Raw genomic sequence first — 12009 nt, forward strand, 5'->3', positions numbered from 1 at the left:
TAAGAGCCTGGGCTTGTGGCTGGTGTCTGAAGTATGTGTGTGGGATGGGATGGAGTGGGGGTGGGTGGTGGGTGGGTCTTGAAGGACTGAGCTCTTAATCTGTGGAATCTGATGTTTTCTGCAGGTAGTGTCAGCATTGAGTTGAATTCTCAGACACCCTGCTGGCATTGGAGAACTACTTGTTGATGTGGGAACTCTCCTTTTCCCACATTGGAATTGGGTCCAGGAACCTAACTTAGAGGGCAAAGGAGCACATCCATCTACACACAGATATGTGCAGACTGGACAACACAGTATCTGATGGCAGAAGCATTGACTCATTTTTAGCGTCCTTCATCCATCAGCAATTCTGTTGGAACTTCACACTTACTCTGGGCCACACACATTTATCAGTTTCTGTCCTTCTTCCTGCCCCAAATGATTGGCAAAAAGAAGTGAGGCAAAACTTTCACCATAGGAAGTGAATAAATGAGATTTTATTTTTAAATGGACTATAAAATAACTATAATCCCCGTAAACTTTTAAAATAATTCCATCAAGAGAAAATGGTAAATTATACCATCTAAAATAATATGTCAAATAATTCCCACACTAATAGCTTCCTGTCTTAGTCTGCTCAGGTTGCTACAACAGAATACCACAGACTTGGTGGTTTATAGACAACAGAAATTTATTTCTCAGAGTTCTGGAGGCTGAAACTCTAAGATCAAGGCCCTGGTAGATTTAATGTCTGCTGAGAGTGCACTTCCTGGTTCAGAGTTGTCAGTCTTCTTGATGTCCCCACATGAAGGAAGGGTCCAGGAAGCTCTCTGAGGTCTCTTTTATAAGGACACTAAATCCATTCATGAGGGCTCTACTCTCATGACCTAATCCCCTCCCAAAGCCCCAGGCTTGTACTACCACATTGGGGGATAGGTTTCAATATAGGAATTTGGGTCGGGGTGGAGAGGGGGGCGTGTTGCTGACACAAACAATCAGCCTATACCATGCACTTTAGAAGAATCTTATATGAATTTATTAATTAACTAAGAAAATTAGTCTTACTCTCTTCCTTCTCAGTAGTCTAAGGGAACAAAAACATTTTCCTCACCAAACCACTGGCATAGATCTCCACAAAGACCAAATACAAAGGGACCACTATCCTAGCATTATCTTAACATTGGGATAATCATTTTCTTTCTTTTCTTTACTATTTTGCTACAATAAAATAGTCTTCTCTTATCCACAGTTTCACTTTCTGCAGTTTCAGTTACCTGCAACCAAGGTCTGAAAATATCGAAATGGAAAATTTCAGAAGATTTAAATTGCACACTGTTCTGCATAACATGAAGAAATCTCGTGCTGTCCAGCTCCATCCTGCCCACGAAGTGAATCATCCCTTTGTCTAGCATGTCCATGCTGTTTAAGCTCCCCGCTAGTTAGTCACCAAGGGCTCATTTGGTTATCAGATTGGTTTTCAGAGAGAGCAAGAGATCACATTCACATAACTTTTTTAAAATAAATTTTTAATTTTCAATTGCAGTTAGCACACAATATTATATTAGTTTCAGGTGTACAACATAGTAATTAGACATTTATTCAACTTACAAAGTGATCATCCTAATAAATCTGGTACCCATCTGGCATTATACATGGTTATTACAATATTAATGAATATATCTTTATGCTGTTTTGTAACTTCCCCCTTTTCACCTACTCCATCTAAGCCCCTCTGATCTAGCAGTCATCAAAATATTCTCTGTATCTGTGAGTTAGTTTCTGTTTTGCTTATTTTTTTATTCTTTAGATTCCACATGTCAGAGAAATTGTGACATTTGTCTTTGTCTGACTGACTCCTCTCAGTACAATACCTTCAAGGTCCATCCACGTTGTTGCAAATGGCAAGATTTCATTCTTTTTTATGACTGAATGATATTTTATTGTATATATGTACCACCTTTTCTTTATCCATTCATCCATTGATGAACACCCAGGTTGCCTCCATATTTTAGCTATTGTAAATAATGCTACAATGAACACATGGATTCACATGTCCCTTCAAAGTAGTATTTTGGGTTTCTTCAAATAAATATCCAGAAGTGAAATTACTGGGTCCTTTTTTGTCTCTCGTTATAGCCTATTTTAAAGTCTGTTTTGCCTGGTATAAGTATTGCCACGCCAGCCTTTTTTTTCCTTCATAAAATATATCTTTTCATCCTTTTACTTTTAGTCTGTGTGTCTTTTGATCTGAAGTGAGTCTTATAGGCAGCATATATAAGGGTGTTGTTTTCTGACCCATTTGGCCATCCTATCTTTTGACTGGAGCATTCAGTTCATTCCCATTCAAAGCAATTATTGATATGTAGTTATTGCCATTTTATTATTCATATTTTTTATCTTTCTTCTTCTTCTTAAAGAAGCCCCTTTAACATTTCTTGTAAAGCTGGTTTGGTGTCGATGAACTTCTTTAGCTTTTTCTTGTCTGGGAAGCTCCTTATCTGCCCTTCACTTCTAAATAATAGCTTTGCTGGATAGAATAATCTTTGTTGAGGGTCCTTGCTATTCATCATTTCGAATGTTTTGTGCCAATCCTTTCTGGCCTGAGAAGTTTCTGTTGAGAAATCAGCTGACGGGTTTTGGGGAGCTCTCATATAGGTGACTAACTGCTTTTCTCTTGCTGCTTTTAAGATTCTCTCTTTATCTTTAATTTCAGACATTTAAATTATGATGTGTCTTGGTGTGGGCCTCTTTGGGTTCACCTTGTTTGGTGCTCTCTACACTTCCTCAACTTGTATGTCTATTTCCTTTGCCAGGTTAGGGAACATTTCCATCTTTATTTCTTCAAGTTTGCCCTCTTTCTTCTTCATCCAGTACCCCATGATGCAAATGTTAGTACGCTTGATGTTGTCCCAGAGACTCCTTAAACTATGCTCAGTTTTTTAGATTTCTTTTTCTAATTGCTGTCCTGAATGGCTGTCTTCTGCTATGTTATCTTCTAAATTGCTCTAATCACTGTTGATTCTCTCTCATGCATTTTTCATTTCAGTTATTGTAGTCTTCATTTTCATCTGGTACTTTTTTATAATTTCAATCTCCATTTTTATGGTTTCTATCTCTTTGTTAAAGTTCTCACTGAATTCATCTACTCTTCCCCTAAGCCGACCAAGCATTTTTAAACCAGTGTTTTAAATTCTATATTTGGTAGATTGCTTGTCTCCATTTCGTTTAGTTCTTTTTCTTGAGTTTTGGTTGTTCTTTCATTAGGGACATGTTTCTTTGTCTCCCCATTTTGACTGCTTCCCTGTATTTGTTTTATATATTAGGTAGGGCTGCTATGCTCCCCATCTTAAGAGAGTGGACTTATGTAGTAGGTGTGCCGTGGGGCCCAGTGACTCATCTCCCTGATTACCTGAGCCAGGTGCTCCAGGTGTGTACCTTGTATGGGTTGTGAATACCCTCCTGTTGTAGTTGAGATTTGGTTGTTGTTTGCACATAAATGGAAGGGATTGACCCTCAAGATGATTGGTTAAGAGGACTGGCTGGTAACTGTTGGAGGAGCTGTTGTGCAGGGGCTAACCCTATGGAGCAAAATTCACTTTAATAGGGCTCTGATGCCTGCCCAAACTCTCCTTTGGGTGTGTCATCCTTGGATGCAGCCCCAGGTAGTACTCCAGGTGGGTCAGAAGGTGGCCACCAGGACCGTCAGCCCTGGGGCCTTTTGCGAGGGGTCTGCTACAGGCCAAGTCCAGCCCACAGTCTGTGCCCTACCCAGGGCCACTTGGAAAGAGTCATTCTAAGAATGCTAAGCTTAGAGGTGTCTCAAGAAGCCAAACCATGAACCGAGACCAGCTGCCATTGGTGCCAGGCTTGGAGCTGCCCAGCAAGAGGCATAGGGCACACTAAGGGCAGATGCTGCTTGTTTGGATTTTGTGAACCTTTGAGAGATTTTTGGAAAGTTCACGGCATGGACCAAGACAAGCTATTTGTATGGAAAAGCTGCTGGAAGTAGCTTGGATGGACTTGTAAATCGGGTGCGGAATCACCTGAACAGGATGACCTGTGATAGCCAGGTTGATGGAGACTCAGACATGGTGACACCTGCATCTGCATGCTGGGAGGAAGGAAGGCTTAACAAAGAGATGATGGATTCTGCCCACACTTCTGTCTGGAAGAAAGCTGTCCCTCCAGCCCTCACGCTGATGCTAGACAATTCAGTTCCTCCCTGTATGTCCCTGGTGATTTGTGAGCAGCTGCCCCAGCTCTGGAGCTCAGAGAAAGTGAGTCTGTAAGCGAGTGAGTTTGTGTGCATGTCTCTTTAAGATGAATGTCTGCAACTTTAGCTGCCCTCTGTCTCACTCAGCCACAATCTCTGCTGGTTTCACAGCCACTGTGAGGACTTCTCTTCCTAGCACAGGGACCCTAGGCTAGGGAGCCTGGTGAGGGGCCAAGACCCCTCGTTCCTCTAGGGGAAACTTTGATGCTGAAATATCCCTCCCAATTCTTAACCACCACAGGCCGGTATGGGGACCAGCCCATTCCATATCTTTGCCCCTGCTACCAGTTTCAAGGGGGCCTCTTCTGCATTTCCCTGGTTGTAGAACTTCAGCTAGACTTTAGACACCTCCCAATGATGGTGGCTCTGTTCTTTAGTTGTAATTTTGATGTGGCCATGGAAGGAGGGAAGCACAGCATTTACCAACTCTGCCATCTTGACCGGAAGTCTCCCACATATCTTTTATTATGGTATATTGTTATGATTGTTCTATTTTATTATTAGTTACTGTAGTTAATCTCATTTTATGCCTTATTGGTAAATCAAACTTTATCATAGAGTATGTAGAGAAAAAAACAATATATAGGATTTTATACAATCGTAGTTTCAGGTATCCATTGGAGATCTTAGAACATATCCCCTGCAAATAAGGGGATACTTATTTATACTTAATTATACTTAATAACATAGTAGAGTTTTCCATGATTAAATATACTTATTTATACTTAATAACATAGTAGAGTTTTCCATGATTTTAAACTTCATGTGAATGAAATATCTTTATCATAATCAACTTGTATGCACAAGTATAAGGTATACACATAACAGTGGAATTGACAAGTCATCAGATTGTAACTTTAACTCTACTAGAAAATGCCGAACTGTTTCCAAAGTCCCTGGTCCAGCTACCTATGTGTTTATATGCAGAAGAAATATTGTAACTTTGCCAAACACTGAGCAATAGCCAGACTTCTTAAGAGAAACATGGGTGTTGAGCCCTCAGGAACTTCAAGTGATATGCTAATTTTGGTTTATAAATATCATGTTTTAGTAATATTTGCTAACTCCTTTAGCAGGTTACTAATAAGTAGCCTACACCATATTTAACAATGAAAAGCTGCAATTGTGCATCATTTACCCATAAAATCAAAGTGGGGACTCCAGCTTTTGGATCAGGAAGACGTTTGAGAGCGATTTGAGAATCACTGGTATAGTAGAAAGAAAACCGATGTTGGATCCAAAAGCCCCGAATCCAAATTCTTATACTGCTTCTTGTAGTGGTGCAACTTTGAGAAAGCCACGTAACCTCTGAGGCTCAGACTATTCTCTCATTCAACAAACATTCATAGGCAGGCATTGTGTTGATGCTGGAGATAACAAAGACAAAAAAGCCTCTTAAGTATTTCACTGTGTATTTGAGGATAGAGCCATATTAACTATTTATCCAATTATTAATTTATGCAATTACAGTAATGAGTATAAATATATCTGCCATACAGAAACAATAAGTAAAAGGGTAACTACAGAATAGGAGAAAACACTTGTAAATAACATATCTGATAAGGGGTTAATATCCAAAATATATAAGAAACTTCTACAACTAAAAACAGAAAAATAAATTACCTGATTTAAAAATGGGCAAAGACTTTAATAGATTATTTTCCAAAGAAGACATACAAGTGTCTAACAAACATATAAAAAGATGTTCAGCACTACCAATCATAAGAGAAGTGCAAATCAAAATTGCAATGAGATAACACCTCACACTCATTAGAATGGCTACTCTCAAAAGAACAGAAAATAAGTGTTAGCAAGGATGTAGAGAAATTGGAATTATTTTGCACTGCCAGTGGGAGTATAAAATAAAATAGTCATTATGGAGAACAGGATGAGGGTCCCTCAAAAAATGAAAAATAAGAGTTATATGATTATATATCATATAACCATATAGAATCACATAAAATTATATGTAAATATTAATAGAATTATATGATCCAGCAATCCCACTTCTGGGTATATATCCAAGAGAATTGAAAGCAGCATCTCAAAGAGATATTTGCACACCCATTTTCATAGCATTACTATCCACAATTCCCAAATGTAGAAGTAATCCAAATGTCCATCGACAGAAGAATGGATTAAAAATATATATTATATATGCACACAATGGAATATTAGATAGCCTTTTTAAAGGAAATTCATGTCACATGCCATAACATAGATGAACACTGAGGACATTATGCTGAGTGAAATAAGCTAGTCATGAAAGAGCAAATATTATATTATTCTATTCATATGAAGTATCTAAAGTAGTCAAAATCATAGAACAGAAAGTTAAAGGGATATTGCCTTGGGACTGGGGAAAGGGGAAGGGGAAGGTAGTGTTTAGTTAGTATGAAGTTTCAGTTTTGCAAGATGAAAAAGTTCTAGAGACATGTTGCACAACAATACAGATACTTAACACTACTGAACTATACAGTTGAAGATGGTTAAGATGGCAAATTTAAAATTATGTTTTTTCAGCACAATAAAAGATACCATTCCACAGAATTCTAGTGATAATAAAGAAATTAAGTCAGATAACCTGCCTGGTGAAATGCTTCACACTTAACAGGAGCTCAAAATTTTATTTCATAGTGGTCCAGACTCTTATCTCTGAGCAACATTATTTTCAGAGCTTCCTAACTGATATCCATTCCCTCCCAATCCATTTCTCACTCCACTGTGGAAAATCTCACTTCCATTACACCACCTGCTATCATTTATTTAGGTCCTGCACTTAATATTACTGTTTTCTGGTAGAATAAAACTCTCTCTCTCTCTCTCTCCGCTGTCACTTACTGCCTGTGTGAACTGTGCTGAGTATGCTGAGTATATAACCCCTCTGGTGCTATTACATCATTTGAGGGGTCCATGAGCATTCAATGAGATAATGCATATAAAGCATTTGGAATCCTTGGACTGTCAGTGGGAATGCAAAAGAAATAGACATTATGAAAAACAATGTTGAGGTACACATTAACTGCTAACCAAAGGGTCACTATTATAACTCTAATGATTTTACTATTTAAATCAGCTTTTCTCCACCTGGAAAAGGTCTTCTATAAATGGTTCCATCTTACTTCATGTCATCTAGCTAGGCACATACTATTGGTTATCCAACGCCATTTTCTCTTTTCCCTCTGAGAGAGCCCAAAGTTCTTCCAAGTGTACATCCTCCTCTGGGTGGTGAACATACACTTCAGGGGAAGTAGCCCATTTTTCATTCCAAGGGATTAATCCTTGCCATTCCTGGGCCAATGACTGCAGTGCAATGGAATCCCCATGAAGATCTGAAGGGAGATGTCTGCTAGCATGTTCTTGGCTGATAAAAAATAAAAAGTCATTTTTTCTACTTCTGGATATTGTCATGCAAATGTGATGCACTAATGATGGCAGTAGAGAATAACATAAAGAACCTGGTCCTTGATGAAGACCTCAGACTGCTGGATTAACCATCCAGAAAAGTCCTACCTCTAAAATTCTCCATGAGGAAGTATATTTGTCCAGTTCAGGACTCATATTCAGCTGGTAAACACTGGACTAGCCATATAGGTTTCTAATATGTTGAAATATTCCTGTGATGCTTTGTTAATAGCTGAGGTTCAGGACCCCCTGAGTGACTATCACCCAGTCTCTCATCCCTCCCCTGGTTATTTGTTATACTTTCCAATATCCCTCCACAATGTGTAAATGCTCATCACAGCGGAAGCCTCCAGAATCCAACTCTATCACCACGGCCAGGGTTTATTCTGATTGGTTAAAACTTAAAAATCATGCAAAAATGGCTTTACAATAAAAAAAAATAATTTGTGTCCTTATTTTAAGCCTCATGATTCAGGGTTTACTTATAACAAAAATTGACAGTCTATCCCACCCAATCAGAGCATCTCTTCTAGGACTGCTCTATACCACAGAACTCGGCTTTTCACACTCTTACACCCCGACGCAAACACCCATCCCTCTATCTAGGTCCCAGCCCCACCCAGCCACTCCAATTCATATAGTTTGCTCCCCACTCTGTAGATATATGCATATATTGCCTGTGCCACACAATTTAGCACTTAAAAAGTCTTGCTTTATTTTCTAAATATTTTATGTATGAGCGTGTGTGTGTGTGTGTGTGTGTGTTTTATTCTACCAGAAAACAGTAATATTAAGAGCAGGGCCTAAATAAAGTATAGCACTTGTATATTTCCCAATAGCATATCACCAGTAGGCTTAACATAATATTAATTTCAGGGGGGCAAAAAAGAGTGAATGAACTATATGGTTACTGTTGATTTTCACTGATTTTGTTCGCAAGGGATTTATTTTTATTTTCTTTTATTTTTTGGTGGGGGATGGGTATTGGAAAAGAAATCTAAGTTATGCAAGCCTATATTTACTGTAAAAATTTACTGCCAGCTCTCAAACCTCCTTTGTGACCTCAGACCCAATTCCATTTGGTCAAAGCCTCTCTAAGAATGCACCATGAATGATATATAGATCAGAGTCCAGGGAAGGCTTTCGATGGTATTTCATTCTGCTGTTCATATTCTTTATTTCAAAAAAAACCAATACCATAAAACCCAGAACAAACCCATGGACAGGAAAGAGGCTTGTTAGCAGCTATGTGGCCTGTTGAACTCGGGGAGCAGCCCCAGAGCAGCCTGCAGCCTGGCTACTCCTGTGGGAGGACAATCAAGCTGTCGCAATTTGTCAGACTATTGTCCTCAGAACAAGAGCGGAGTGCTAACCATTGTGTTTACAACTTTCCACTTTCCCCTAGTCTTCCTTGTGTGTGACAAAGAGCATTTAAAGAAAGATCCTAACAGGCCTTTGAAAATGGACCCCATTTTCACATCCAGGGCATAAATTCTATGACAGCCCTGCCCTAAGCTGGGCTCAACAAAATGGGTGACGGCCAGGAGGTTCCTCAAGGCTTCTCCAAGTGCCTGGACCTCCAGACCTTCCTCGCCTGCTTTAATGAAGTGATCTGAAGAAGGCGAGAACATGCTCTGAGAGCACCCAAGAAGTGAGACCACCAAATCCAAGAATGCCTGATTGTCGCCCACTTCCACCCACCTAGGGAGCTGCCCAGAGGCTGGCTTCTGCCTGACATTTACATTCCTGTGAACATCCACAAGCACTGGCTGTGCACAGTCCTAAAAGTCTCAGGTCCAGATGGATCCTGCACCACCCCTGCTCCCATATGTTGGGCAGCCTTCTTCATTGTCTTTTATTGTCTGAAAACAGTGGGTTTCCGCTTGCATAGGTAATGCATGTGCTGCCTCAACATGATGGCAGCACTCAGGCCCAGGCAGCACAGCCAGCCCCACCCACACCCAGACTCCAACAGCTGCATTCAAAGCACCCCTAATATACCTACTCTGATTTTTCTTGCCCGCAACAGACATTGTTTTGGAAAACAGACTCCTATGCTTGCTGGGATGCTGATACTGGCTGGCACATCATGCACATAGGGCTGAAGGCCCCAGGAGGTGGTTGGACTAGAGAGAACCCACTGACGGTGAGTGGCGCCTCCCTTGGGCTTGAAGACAGAAACAGCTGAAATTTCAAACTCCGAGTCCAACCATTCAGAGATCTTTCTGCACTTGTCTTCTTGTAGGGGCTTGTTCTTTCTTTGTTACAAAAAATGTTTTCACATCCTTAAGTACAATCTTTGAAGGATTTTTTTTTTTTTTTCTTTTTCAGGACTGCCTTGTCTGCAACGAGCCTGTTCCATCTTTGTGACATCTTTGGAAACTCGGCCTCACTCTGGAAAGCTGTCTCCAGAAAACTCTCTTCGTTCTCCACCCCCAGACTTCAGAGGCGGGATTATTTAAGCCCACTCCGAGCCATGCCCAGTGCTCCCCAAGGTTAAAGGCATTGCGAAGAGATGCTGGGAAAGTGAGCCCAGCTAATGCCCAGCACTGCTCACTGGTTTTTTGGTAGGGACACTTTTTCCCTTGATGAGCGCAGGCTAAAAGCAGCAAGCATAAAACGTGTCCTGGCTCATAAACTGAAAAGAGGCACTGACGCTACTGCAGGAGGGAGGGGCAAATCCCAGCTAGAGCTGGGCTTTCCAACAACAGGAAGGGCTGTCGGCTTTCTACTCTCCACTGAGCTGGGTAACTAGATGCTCCATACAGCTGCCACGAACCTAAAAATGAAACGAAACCAACAAAAAACATCCAAAAATAAAAAATCAAAAAGCAAAACCAACCCGCAGCTCTACTTGAGAGTCCTAAATACAACTTGGCTTGTATGCCCTGAGGAACTCTGGGGTCCCAAGGTGAAAAAAAGTTGGATACTCAGCTGATTTCCCAGTTGCAGCCCCACAGCCCCATCTGGGATGAGCATGCACATCTTCACCTAACTGGGAAGGCCAGGCTTCTTTCACTCAGGTGCTAGGTGTGGGTGCAAGATCCCTGAGCTAGCTCCACCTTAGCCCACAAGCAGCATGTTCAGATCCATGTCCAAAACAGGGAGTGCTTTCCTAACAGGATGAGAAGGCCTGAAAGGTAACCAGTTTCTCCTCTCACTATTCCAAGCTAGGGCAGGCCCAGCGCCGTGTAAAACTGTGGAGTCAGGAAGTTTGGCTTTTGGACTTCTCCATCTTCTCCTTTCCGTGCATCTCTCTTCATTCATTCCCCTCCACGCCCCCTTTGGGTATTCCATTGCTGCCACCTTGGTAAGATTTGCTCAATGGAAATTAGCCATTCACAAATTAGCATTAATTTATTTCCAATTAAAACAACCCTCCTTATCTGTTCTTAAAAACGTTTTCCAGAAGCAGAGCATTGGTGGTAAAGGTCATTTCATAGTGATCCCCCCTTACTTCTACAGGGGCTGTCTAGACCACTAGCTCTGTTATTCTTAGTTTTTAAGTTCCAGGTGATCCTGTTTGTAAATAAAATGTATTCATTTTGGAAGATGGTGACACTTCAAGTGAGCGTGCATTAGAATTTCTTAGCATTCTTAGGGGACGCCAACATTAATTGAGTACTTTCTAAGTATTTTCACTGACTTTCATACCATCCTCATTTCAGATGGAGAAACAAGTTCAGAAAGTTTGGATTGCCTAAGTTCATCCAGCTAGCAAATAGCACTGGAGGTGGAATTTGAACTAGGTTGTCTAACTTGCAAGTTCAGTGCTTAGGAATGGAAGCGGTCTTAGCAACCACCTAGTCCAACCTCCTCATTATGGAGATGTGGAGACTAGGGCTTATGTCGAATGGCTTTGCCAAATTCACTGATCCTAGCAACCCAGGACATACAGCCAGGTAACGAATATATAAAGCTGTAGGTTTTTGCTGTAGTAGCTTCTCTCTTCCTCCAATTGGCTTTACTTTTTTTTTTTAATTGATAGTATTGGCTATGCTGTTTACTGAAAACCATTTAAAAATTCTTCATAGACTGTATAAATTATAAATAAAACAAAAATTAACAGATACTAGACTAGAATTCAAGGTTTCTTAGTTCAAATTTGGGTCTTTTTCTGTTACAGCACATGGTCCCCTACCAACACCTGCATAGATATTAACAAAACTGTAAATGAAATGGGTATCTTACAGACACTACAGCAGCCTTGATACAATGTTACAACTAAAAGTATGCTCCTCTAGTACTGTCAACATTTTCTAATGGTACCTAATAGGAACCAAATGAGAATAACAACCAATACTTATTTTTTTAATAAACATTTATTTTGTGCTAAATGACTTATCAGTATT

This window comes from Rousettus aegyptiacus, unplaced genomic scaffold (genome assembly GCF_014176215.1).
Source record: "Rousettus aegyptiacus isolate mRouAeg1 unplaced genomic scaffold, mRouAeg1.p scaffold_m13_p_1, whole genome shotgun sequence".
In the NCBI taxonomy this organism is placed as follows: Eukaryota; Metazoa; Chordata; class Mammalia; order Chiroptera; family Pteropodidae; genus Rousettus; species Rousettus aegyptiacus.